The sequence below is a fragment of the Martes martes genome (assembly GCF_963455335.1).
Source record: "Martes martes genome assembly, chromosome: 10".
Classification (NCBI taxonomy): Eukaryota; Metazoa; Chordata; class Mammalia; order Carnivora; family Mustelidae; genus Martes; species Martes martes.
Window position 1 is genome coordinate 19325094 of NC_137898.1, and position 12442 is coordinate 19337535.

The following is a 12442-nucleotide window of genomic DNA, read 5'->3' on the forward strand; positions in this document are numbered from 1 at the left end:
TCCCTCACTATCTCTTTCTGCCTCTGTCATATATATGTATATTTATTTTAATTTACCTCACTGTCCGTGAGGAAACTAAGAGTCACACTTGCTCAGTTAGGAGTCCATAACGTAGTCGCTGAACTGTCAAGTATTATTGTGCTATGACTTGATCTTCAACACGCAAGAAAAACTTCGGTGCTCTAAACAATTTAGCTGGCAACCAACACAGAAAATGGCAGAAGCACCGGCTACTTTACTCCATCGCTTATGATCTGGGTTTGTTTATTCATGCCTTAGACAGGAGTCGGACCTAGAGTTGGAGCTGAGCTGTTTTTCGGCGCTCGACTGGACTTCCTTGGACGACTGCTCAGGCACTCTTCCTATGATGTCTGGGGCGTTCGTGTATTCGGTGATCTTTTGCGCCGTCTTCTTGCTTGATGTCTCCTGAGCAGTGGCTGCGCCGGGTCGAAGGCTGACTTAACCGCGAGGCCCCTCACTCAGGCTGCTTTCTCCCGCTGGTCGGTAGAGCGGACCCCTTGCTTCCTGCCTGCCTCTTTTTCCTGTCGGTGGCTGAGTCCCCCCGCTGGGCTGCAGACGGAGCCCCCGCCCGTCTTGCAGGTAGGCCCGGGAGGAGCCTGGGAGGCCCGGCCCGGCATCCTTCCGCCGGCGGGTTGAGAAGACCTTGGCGCCGGCGGGTGGGCGCGCGGGTCGGCCGCAAAGACACGGCCGGAGGAGGAGCTACCCGGTTGTGTTCGGGGGCGCGGTCGGAGAGGCGGTGGGGAACTGAGGGAGAGGCCGGAAGGAGGGAGAGATGCTGGGGGCTGCTCTGCGCGGTTCGGTAGGGAGGGGGTGTTGGGTCTTGGGCGGGTGTTGGCACCCCTAGTGTGGGGGGAAAATCGCTTTCCAGGAACAGATAGAGCTTTACGCGCTTTGACCCTCCGTTTCTCCTCCCGCGTCCCCCACCCCCAAGGCTCCGGGTGTCATGACTTAGTTGCGCTGGGGACCCCCTCTGAGTCCGGCCTTTGAAGGGACCTTTGAATAGGTGGAGGCAAGTGGAACATGGCCCCCTGGTTACTCTGAGTGAAATGTCATGTTCTTGCTTTTTTGGGGTAGGGAAACTGAGACTGAGCTCTGGTACTTGACTTTTCCCCATGTCCCCAACAGATCTTTAAATGCACCTTAAGTCTGCTTTTTGTCATTTACAAGTTCGCTTTTTGTTGTTGTTTTTCTGTTTACCTGTCCCTTAATGCACACAGTGACTTGTCGTTTGTGATCCTTCCTACCTAGGTAATCAGATTCTGTCACTGGTACTTCATAAGTAAAGAGAGCATGCTGGTTTTGCTTGTCAAAGTCTGCATCATTTTCGTGAGAATAGCAATGACAGTTTTGTTTCTTGATAGAAGATTTCGTTTGCTGTCCAGTTTGCTTTCTGGTTGATACTTATTTCTTCTTCCCCTCAGCTTATTCTCAGTGAAAGTCTTCCAACTATGGTGTTAAGTGGTTAATGTCCGACAGGATGGTCAAGATTTTGAAATCAGATATTTGTCTTGAGAGTTTGCTTTCTAGGAAGAATCCAGAAGAAACCCAAGGAGTTGCCTTTGGAACAGTTTTGTTATATTTGATTATGATTTAGTTATGCATATACTAGAGTTAAATAGGTTGTGTGTAAGAATCATTCAAATATTGATATATTTAAATAGAAAGTTAAAATTCCAGCAGCTCCATTGTGTTTTCCTTTTCTCTCCTAACTTGGAAACTTTAGGGACTAAGTGTTCTTATTCATTTTATTTTCATTGGATTCAGTGTCTCCATCCTAATTTGTGTAGCTTCTTTGTTGAAAAAAAAAAATATTCAGACTAGAGGTCATTCTAGGTTGAATAAGTATTTCCATAGTATGTAGAATCAGTAGGACAGTGGTTTTAAGAGAAAATAGACTAAATTTCTAGTTCTTAGATGGAAACTATACAAGTCTATTTTTTTAAAAACAATTTTAGAATTCTGATGAGTTTTGGAAAGATTATTGTTCCTCTAATTTTTTTTTTTTTTTGAGGTCAGCAGTATTTAAATGTAGGGCCCTTGATTATGAGTGATTTCCTAGTTATCAGGACCTGGGTACTTCCAGAAAGGGTTTAATGAAGAGCCACCAGACTGTGGCGAGTCTACGTTGGGAAGTTAGGCTAAGAATGTGTGCTCTCTGGAAAAGTTTTTGTGGTAGGAGAGAAATTTATAACAGAAGGAAGAATTTAGAGAAGGAAGTGACATTATCTCCTGGGGATTGATTCTGCATAGAATTTATAGTTAGTGTAGTATTGCAGCAGCTCCTAATTAATGCTAAATAATAGATGGAGTTTGCTATGAGTGTCACAAAAAATATTAGGAACATTTTGTTATGTTTCTGTAGGAAATAATTAGCAGAGGTTTAAGCTGGATTGAAGAAGACAGGAAATTTGGTTGTGGTGGTGGTGGTAGAGTTACAGGGATAGAGCTTCTGTCCTGTTTTATGAGAGAAATTCACTCCACCAATTACCTTTTTTTTTGGTTAAATCTTGTGCTATTCTTTCAGTGTCAGATCAGGCTTTCTTCTGGTATTTCTTTTCAGAAATTTATGGGTTCAGAATATGACTTAATTGTTCTGTCTTCTCTTTTAGTGAGAAAGTTCTTGGGGATTATGAAAGATGTGAACTTCTTTGAATATCTTCTAGAATAAGTTCTAGAAGTTATTCTGGAAGAATAGCTTATTCCTGGAAGGGGTTTTGTCTGTCTCTTGGAAAAGATTAGTTATATATGTCATTTGAAAACAATTGGTTATTTTTATTAACTGTAATAACTTCTTTTTATACTATATAATTCTTTTTTTAAAAAAAGACTTTATTTATTTATTTGACAGACAGAGATCACAAGTAGGCAGAAAGGCAGGCAGAGAGAGGAGGAAGCAGGCTCCCCGCTGAGCAGAGAGCCCGATGCGGGGCTTGATCCCAGCACCCTGGGATCATTACCTGAGCCGAAGGCAGAGAGGCTTTAACCCACTGAGCCACCCAGGCTCCCCTATACTGTATAATTCTCAAAATACTTTCAACACATGTTAGGAAACTTATGAAACTTTTATTCTTTTCTTTTTCTTTTTTCTTTTTTTTTTAGATTTTTATTTATTTATTTATTTGACAGACAGAGATCACAAGTAGGCAGAGAGACATGCAGAGAGAGGAGGAAGCAGGCTCCCCGCTGAGCAGAGAGCCCAATGCGGGGCTCGATCCCAGGACCCTGGGATCAGGACCCGAGCCAAAGGCAGAGGCTTTAACCCACTGAGCCACCCAGGCGCCCCTCTTTTCTTTTTTTTAAAGTAAGCTCCACATCCAGTGTGGGGCTTGAATTCATGATCCTGAGATCAAGAATTGCATGTTCAATTGGCTGAGCTAGCCAGGTGCCCCAAAACTTTTATTTTTTGATCATGCCCCTTTCTGCTCTTTATTAATACTGAATCCAAACATTTATGATCTTCAAGGGTCTTCATGAATGTTGATAGTTTTTGTTGACACCTTATCTCACTAGTCCCGTTTATCCTGCCCCGAGAGGAATTGGAAAAAAAGTTTTATTGTTAGCATACTGAGGTCTCTATTTTTTAATTTTTTAAACAAATTTTAAAAACATTTTATTTATTTATTTATTTGTCAGAGAGAGCGAGTGGGGGCGCACACAAGCAGCGGGGGTTGGGGGGGAGCAGCAGGCAGAGGGAGGGGCAGGCTCCCTGCTGACCAAGGAGCCTGATGTGGGGCTCTATCCCAGGACCCTGGGATCATGACCTGAGCCTAAGGCAGATGCTTAACAGATTAAGCCACCCAGGTATCCATTTTTAGAATTTTTAAAAATTTATGTTTAAAGATTTATGTATTTATTTGAGAGAGAGTGCACACTCACAGAGGAGGGGGTCAGAGGGAGAGGAAGAAAATTTCAAGCAGACTCCCTCTGAGTGTGGAGCCCCACCACATGGGGCTTGAACTCACAACCCTGAGACCATGACCTGAGCCAAAACCAAGAGTTGGATGCTCAAACTGACTTAGTCATCCAGGCACCCGAGCTCTCTTTTTTAAAAGATGTGTCTCAGCCTTGATAGAGTTATCTTGGAATGGGATGCAGATCTTTTTGTCCAGTGGTTTGGTTTACCAAAAAAACAAAACAAAACAAAACACAAAACCCTTAAGTTCCTTTGATCATAGTCATTTTTGTTTCTTTCTCTAATTGTTTCTCATAACCCCAGAGAGAACTTTCTGTTTCTTGCCATAATTTCTGTTTGTCCAGAATTACTATGATACAACCTGTCCTGTGGTTTGGGGGTAATTTATATTTTATATTTTCAAACCCCTTCTTCCCTCTAATTAATTAGGTCTATTTTTTCCCTTTTTGCAAAGCTAAAATTAGTTATTGACAGATAAAGATTTTGTTAATCAGTTATTGTCAGAATGTATTTATGTGCCCAGTAGTATGGCAGTCTGCCAGAGTGATGTGGTAAGAAGAAAACAGATTAAGGAATCAGGAGACCTGGGTTTAAGTCCTAGGCTCATGAGCTTCCTTAGCTGAGAAATCCTGTTCAAATTATTTAAGGAGGCCATAGGGAAGGTTACTGCCCTTTATTGGGCATTTGCCGTGTCATGTTCTTTACATGTATTATCTCATTCAATACTCGTAGCAGTTCTTTTACGTGGATATTATTTTCCCAGTGGATACTGAACTCAGAGAATGTAAATAATTTGACCAAGATCATACAGCAAGTATGTAACAGAGCTGGTATTTAAATCCAAAGCTTTGAGTCTTTTTTGAATCTGTATTTAAAGAATGGGAAAGAATATACTTCTGTCATAATACTTCCGTTGAGAAAAAGTACATGAAGCTGCTTTAAAAAAGATAAAGTGCTGTTCACATGTTAACTGCTGTGCTATCTTACAGCAACAACGAGTAGATGTTGTCTAGGTTCTTGGACTATCAGCCTTCTGCCTGATAGTCATGGAGGATAGAGGTGACAAACGTTAAAGCAGCATGGGAGAAGCTTACTAACATGCAGGTGGAAAGGCATGAGCACCTCAAAGTGCTAGTGAAAGACAAGTGTTAGGTGCCGCATGTTTATGAGGTGAGCCTGAGAATATTTATCCCCTCTCTTCCATTTAGTCTTGCCTGTGCATCTGTAGATTAGTATCTTTTCCATTTTGTTCTCTGTCTCTTCTTGGGGATGATAATCTCTACTTCTCCACCCAAACTTGTTCATTTCTTCAATGAGTACTGTTCTTATGTTGTTTCCTAAGGTAGTATGTTCCTCACAGACCTGTGGGAACTATTTCTTGACTGTGACTTTTTCTTTTCTTTCTTTTTTTGTTTTTGTTTTTGTTTGTTTGTTTAAAGATTTTATTTATTTATCTGAGAGAGAAGGAGATAGCACAAGCAGAGGAAGCAGCAGATGGAGACGCAGACTCCCCACTGAGCAGGGAGCCCAATGTGGGGCTCGATCCCAGGACCCTGGGATCATGACCTGGGCTGAAGGCAGATTTTTTTTTTTTTTTTAAGATTTTTTATTTATTCATTTGTCAGAGAGAGTGAGCACAGGCAGACAGAGAGGCAGGCAGAGGCAGAGGGAGAAGCAGGCTCCCCGCCGAGCAAGGAGCCCGATGTGGGACTCGATCCTAAGACCCTGGGATCGTGACCTGAGCCGGAGGCAGCTGCTTAACCAACCGAGCCACCCAGGCATCCCTGAAGGCAGATGTTTAATTGTCTGAGCCACCCAGGCGCCCGGATTGTGACTCTTTTTCAACCCTTACCTTTTTAGACTTTTGTTCATCTAGCAAATACTTATTGAATGCTCATTAGATGCTGGGATACAAAGGTAGATATGAGTGTCCTTGCTCTTAACCAAGTGTATTCCAGTGGGGAGCAGAGTTGACCAGGTACCTGCTAAGTAATTGAAATTTAGGCTGTGCTCTGAAAGAAACAAATGGGGGCTGACAGAGAGATGAGGAGTGAGGAGAGCACTGGGTGTTCACAGGGATTAGATTCTTTGGTTATAGCATCCTTAATGCCCTCAAAAAGTTGCAATCACAACATGTCATGATTCAGTAAATTAAGGTTCTCTTGGTGCCGTCAAAATGGAAGTCTTCATTTAAGATTGCTACTGGCAATATTTGTTACCTCTTGTCCTGTGACACTGGATTTGGTGTAATAAAGGATGACTATGGCTTAGAAATGTATAGCATGCTCGGTTAATGAGTTTTTTTGCTTCTAATGTGATCTGAGTTTAATTGGTTCTCATTTATTAATTTTTTCCAAAATAACTGTTCTTTGGAAGTTGAGTTCAATGAATTTGAATACTGGATACATGCCTTCAGTTTTATTTGTAGCAGGGACTAAGCTGAAGTTCTAAGCCTTATATGAGGGGAAAAACCTAGAAAGATTGTCTTGAAATTGAGAGAGGGAATGTGTAGGCTACTGCTGAGTATATGTAAACAATAATACAATGTATAATACAATGTATACAATACAATAATACAGTCTTGTTTGGTTCCTTTCTTCCAAGATATTACAAGTATTTTGTAGTTTTTTTTTTTTTGTTTTTTTTTTTACTGTTGCTTATTGGGATTATATTTCTATCTGTGGAATTAACTGAGGCAAATTTCACATTTCATGATTTCATCATTTATTTATTTCTGCTTCCCAGGATATTTATTCACTCTCCCATGAACTAAAATTACTTTGTTTCGGGTGTGTATGTTTATGACATGAAACATTTGAGATTTTGCTGAGTTGCACAGGATTGATATGCCTGTTGATTTGGGGAGAGAATTGGAGTACTTCAGTCTAGTTGACCAGTGAAAACAAGGGAGAAAAACATGTCTTTCCAGACTCTTGAACAGTCTAGTGGCACTGATTCTTAGAGTCAGGCGGTCTAAGTCCAAATCCCAGGGGCACTATTTACTAGCTCTGCAACTTGGGCAAGTTACTTAACCTCTCTGTGCCTTTCCTCATGTGTAGAATACCATACGGTTGTGAGAACTGAATGAGTTAATATATGTAAAGCATTTAGAACAGCACATAGCACTATATATGACAGCTGTTGTCATTTTCACTATTATTATTGTAGCATGATAAAGATTATATGTTCCCCCAAACAAGAACAAATAATAGTGATGCTTAGATTGAAGTTTAGTATCTTTTGAAAAAACTTGAATAGGGAATAAGAATTTAAAGCAGCATATTTGTCCTTCCTTTCTCTCAGTGTGCTTCAAATTAGAGGATGCATCTTTACTGGGAAAGAGAAACCTAGAAAGCAACAGTGTCTGAAAGAATTCCAAATAGAAGAGAAATGGCAAGATTTTGAGGATTCTGTAATATGTGTGGTAAAACAGGCCAGACTATTTTAGGAACAGAAGAACATTTCTTTGCAAAACAGGTAGAAAATTTTTAGCATCTAAATTTTACCATCTATTTGAACTGTGATTAGTGCTTGAAGTATTTGGAAGAAGTTGACTTAAGGCACAGAAAAAAGTGATATTTAGGGAAAAATCAAAGCTACCCAATCACCTTAGGTAAACTTCTGGAAGAGGCAATATATGTTACAAATAGTGGGAAAGACTGGGAATCCAATGGAGTTAGCCTTTTTATTACTCCTGTCCCTTCATGCCATTTTAAGTTGTGGGTGGCTTCAGTCTTTGTCTTAACTATTTTTGTTTTCCTCTCTGATGTCTCTGTAATATTCCTGCTCTGTCATTTTAAAAACCTACTTAATGATTATGGTGGAGTCTTTTTTATTCATTCATTCATTCAGTAAATGTTTATAGAATGTCCACCACTGTGGTAAGTGTTGTGGATATCATAATCAGAGGGGATCAGAACCAGTGCTTATTGAAGAGCTTTGTACCAGGTACCATACCACGTGCTTTATCATTGATTCTTTTTATTCTTCCGACAGTTTTGTGGTGTAAGTACTTTTATTATCCCCATTTCATAGATTTGGAGATGTGGCACAGGTAGGTTAAGCAGTTTGCCCAAGGTCTTCGAGCTAGTTAGTGGCAGCACCAGGATTGGAATCCAAGCAGTCTGGCTCCATAGTCTCTTGCTCTTAATCCCTAAATTATACTGATTCTAAACTACTTTAAACAATTCTAAACTCTCTAAACTACTACCACTTTATGAAGACTAGAATGATAAAAATAGACACCGTCGGGGCACCTGGGTGGCTCAGTGGGTTAAGCCTCTGCCTTCAGCTCAGGTCATGATCTTGGGGTCCTGGGATCGAGCCCCTCATTAGGCTCCCTGCTCAGCGGAGAGCCTGCTCCCCCCCCCCCGCCTGCCTCTCTGCCTACTTGTGATTTCTGTCAAATAAATAAATAACATCTTAAAAAAAAAATAGACACTGTCCATGCCCTTACAGAGATTGTAGTCCAGAGGGGAGAGAGACCATAAACAAAAAATACATCAATAACTGTGTAATTGCAAAGTGTATCAAGTCCTATGATGGAAAAGTTAAAAAGAGATCATAGTAGAGGAGCTTGAATTATATAGGAGCTTTGGGGAGGGTTTCTCTGAAGAAGTGATATTTAAGCAGAGGCTAGAAGGATGAAAGGGGAAAGGTAAAGGGAATACGCATGTATGAAAACCTTAAGGTGGGAAGGAACTTGGCACATTTGAGAAGCTGAAAGAAGATTGGTGTGGCTGGAATACAGTGAGCAGTGGGGAAGGAAGGAGATGGGCATTAGGATGAGGATAGAGACATTGGGACGACTGTGTTAAGGATTTTGGATTTTTTTCCTAAGTAAAACTGGAAGCCTTGGAAGATTTTAAGCATGAGTGTTATGACCCAGTACATGATTTTTAAAATTGCTCTGGGTACATTGTGGAAAATATTAGAAATTTGTGGAAAAAATTTTGGAAATTGTGGAAAATTTGGAATAGAATTGGGAGAAGTATGATAGTTAAGATGTCTTACTTGTGGTCCAGGCAAAAGATGATCATGGCTTGGATTAGGCTCTAGGCAGTAGAGATGGAAGGAAGTAGAAAGAATCAATAGACATTATTATTATTGTTGTTGTTGTTGTTGTCTTTAAAGATGCAATAGATATTTTAGAATTAGGACAGGCAAGACTTAATGATGAATTGGATATGTGGGAGGAGGGAAGAGTCTAGTATGATTCCCAAATTTATGGCATGAGCCTCTGGGTAGATGAAGTTGCCACTTCTAAGATGGAAACATTTGAGAAGGAGCAGATTTTGACTAGAGTTGGAAAGTAGAATGAAGACCTCAACTTTAGTCGTGTTGAATGTGAGTTGTCTGTTGAGAACATACAGGTGGAGACATTAAGCAAGGAGCCTTTGAGCGATGCTGGAAGGGGCCCTGGCTGTAAATACAGATGCTCTTGGTAGACAGGTGGTGTTTACAGTCAAGGAGAATCGCCAAGATTACCTAGAGGGAATGGATGTGTAGACTAACAGCAGAGTATTCCTAATCAAGCAACAAGACATTTAATAGGAAATCTCAGAAACTGAGAGAGGAACAGGTTCAAGAAGAAAGTGATTGCCTATGTATTTTGGATTTAGCAACACAAAGATCATTGATGAGCATAACAAGAACAGTGTTGGGCGTGCCTGGATGGCTCAGTCCGTTAGGTTAAGCATTTTCTTTCAGCTCGGATTGTGATCCCGAGGTGCTGGGATCTAGTCCTGCATCAGGGCTCCCTGCTCCGTGGGGAATCTGCTCTTCCCTCTCCCTCTTCCTCTGCCCTGGCTTGTGCTCTCTCTCGATCAATCTCTCTAATAAATAAAAATCTAAAAAAAAAAAAAAAAAAAGAACAGTATTGGAGGGATGTAGGGCCAGAAGCCACACTGAAGTGAATTTTAAAAAGTGGGAAAGGAGGAAGTAGGTGGTCTCTACATTTTGGTAGTTATCATGTGTGTCTCCCCATAAAAAGTAATACTTTAAAAGGAAGTGATATGGGGCACCTGGGTGGCTCAGTGGGTTAAGGCCTCTGCCTTCGGCTCAGGTCATGATCCCAGGGTCCTGGGAATCGAGCCCCGCATCGGGCTCTCTGCTCAGTGGGGAGCCTGCTTCCTCCTCTCTCTGCCTGCCTCTGCCTGCTTGTGATTTCTGTCTGTCAAATAAATAAATAAAATCTAAAAAAAAAAAGGAAGTGATATGACGATAGGAACAATACATTTTTATTTTCTCCTTGACGGCCTAGCCTTGGTATCTTGGCAGGAGGTTGGATTAAAGGAGAAAGGTTAAGGAATGAGGATAACTGCAAAATGGCTAGAGTAGAGATTCTCATGGTCTTTATATGTGGCCTTGGAATTTAAGGGTGTATGTCCTTTTTAACTTTGCTATCATTAGCTTCTCTGTTTTCACCTCCCTACCTAATGCGTCTTTGTATTTTGGTATTACTGGCTTTTAAAATTCATTCCTTACCTTTATTTTTTCTTGTTGCTTTCCTTTTTTTTTTTTTTTAAGATTTTATTTATTTATTTGACAGACAGATCACAAGTAGGCAGAGAGGCAGGCAGAGAGAGAGGGAGGAAGCAGGCTCCCCGCTGAGCAGAGAGCCCGATGCGGGGCTCGATCCCAGGACGCTGGGATCATGACCTGAGCCGAAGGCAGCGGCTTTAACCCACTGAGCCACCCAGGCGCCCCTCTTGTTGCTTTCTATGGCCATTGTTGCTATAGTTAATTAGCTGATGTGCTTGGTTATTTATCTTTTTACTCATTTGCTTATTTGTTGGCTCTTATTGTCATATAGAATACTGTATAACTGTGATTCTAGACTTTATTTTGATTTGTTTTGTTTCTCATTTACATATTCTTTGCTTAGAATCTAATAGACTATACTGAGATAATAGAACACATTTTTGCTACCAGTCTGCCTGGAATTTTGTATGATGACTTTCCTGGGAAGGGCTAAACATTTAATGGATATTGTTCCCATCAGTTTTCTAGATTTTTTTTTTTTTAAATTTATTGAGGTAGGGGTGCCTGAGTGGCTCAGTGGTTAAGTGGCTGCCTTCAGCTCAGGTCATGATCCCAGGGTCCTGGGATTGGGCCTGGCATCGGGCTCCCTGCTCAGTGGGGAAGCCTGCTTCTCCCTCTCCCACTTTCCTTGCTTGTGTTCCCTCTCTCGCTGTGTCTCTGTCAAACAAATACATAAAATCTTTTAAAAATAATTAAATTTATTGAGGTAAAAGTGACATAACACAAAATTAACCATTTTATTTTTAAAATTTATTTTCATTTTTTTTAAGATTTATTTATTTATTTGTCAGAGAGAGAGCAAGAGCAAGAGCGAGCACAGGCAGACAGAGTGAGAAGCAGGCTCCCTGCTGAGCAAGGAGCCCGATGTGGGACTGGATCCCAGGACGCCGGGATCATGACCTGAGCCGAAGGCAGCTGCTTAACCAACTGAGCCACCCAGGCGTCCCATTTTCATTGTTTTTTAAGGATTTTTATTTATTTATTTATTCAGAGAGCACACTCATTCTTGTAAGTGGGGGGAGGAGGGGCTAAGGAAGGGGAGAGGCAGAGAATGTCAAGCAGACTCCTCAGTGGAGCAGGAGGACACGGGGCTCGATCTCACCACCCTGAGATCATGACCTGAGCTGAAACCAAGAGTTAGACACTTAACTGAGCCACCCAGGTGCCCTGCCAAAATCAACCATTTTAAAGTGAACAATTCAGTCGTGTTTAGTACATTCAGTGTTGTGAAACCACCACCTCTATCTAGTTCCAAACATTTTGATTATTCCAAAGTAAAACCTCTTCCGTTACGCGGTTTCTTTTTATTTCCCTCCTTCCACCAGCCCTGGAAAGGAGTAATCTGCATTCTGTATCTCTGGATCGATCTATTCTGGCTATTTTATATACACGGAATCACAGGGGCACCTGGGTCGCTCAGTGGTTAGGTGTCTGCCTGCGGCTCAGGTCATGCCTGGGATCGAGCCCCACATTGGGCTCCCTGCTTGGCAAGCCTGCTTCTCCCTCTCCCTCTGCCTGCTCTTCTCCCTGCTGTGCTCTCTCTCTCTGTGTGTCAAATAAATAAATAAAATCTATTAAAAAAAATGGAATCATAATGGTATGTAGCCTTTTGTGTATGTATATACCAATAATCTGTCCATTTATCCATTGATGAACATTTGGACTGTCTCCACCTTTTGGATATCATGAATAAGAGCTACTATGGGGTGCCTGGGTGGCTCACTGGGTTAAAGCCTCTGCTTTTGGCTCAGGTCATGATCCCAGCGTCCTGGGATCGAGCCCTGCGTCGGGCTCTCTGCTCAGCGGGGAGCCTGCTTCCCTTCCTCTCACTCTGTCTGCCTCTCTGCCTACTTGTGATCTCTCTGTCAAATAAATAAATAAAATCTTTAAGAAAAAAAAAAAGAGCTACTATAAACATGCATGCATGAGTGCCTGTTTTCAGTTGTTTTGGGTATCTACACAGGA

General features: G+C 41.5%; 1 protein-coding gene across 1 annotated transcript in view; it reads left to right on the plus strand.

The window, feature by feature from the left end:
* Nucleotides 1–540: 540 nt before the first annotated feature.
* AMBRA1 (autophagy and beclin 1 regulator 1) overlaps nt 541–12442 on the plus strand; it is a gene marked incomplete at its 5' end in the record, with an annotated part of 177829 nt that continues 165927 nt past the window's right edge. The window contains one exon of the mRNA XM_080814893.1: nt 541–600. The remainder of the gene's footprint in view (nt 601–12442) is intronic.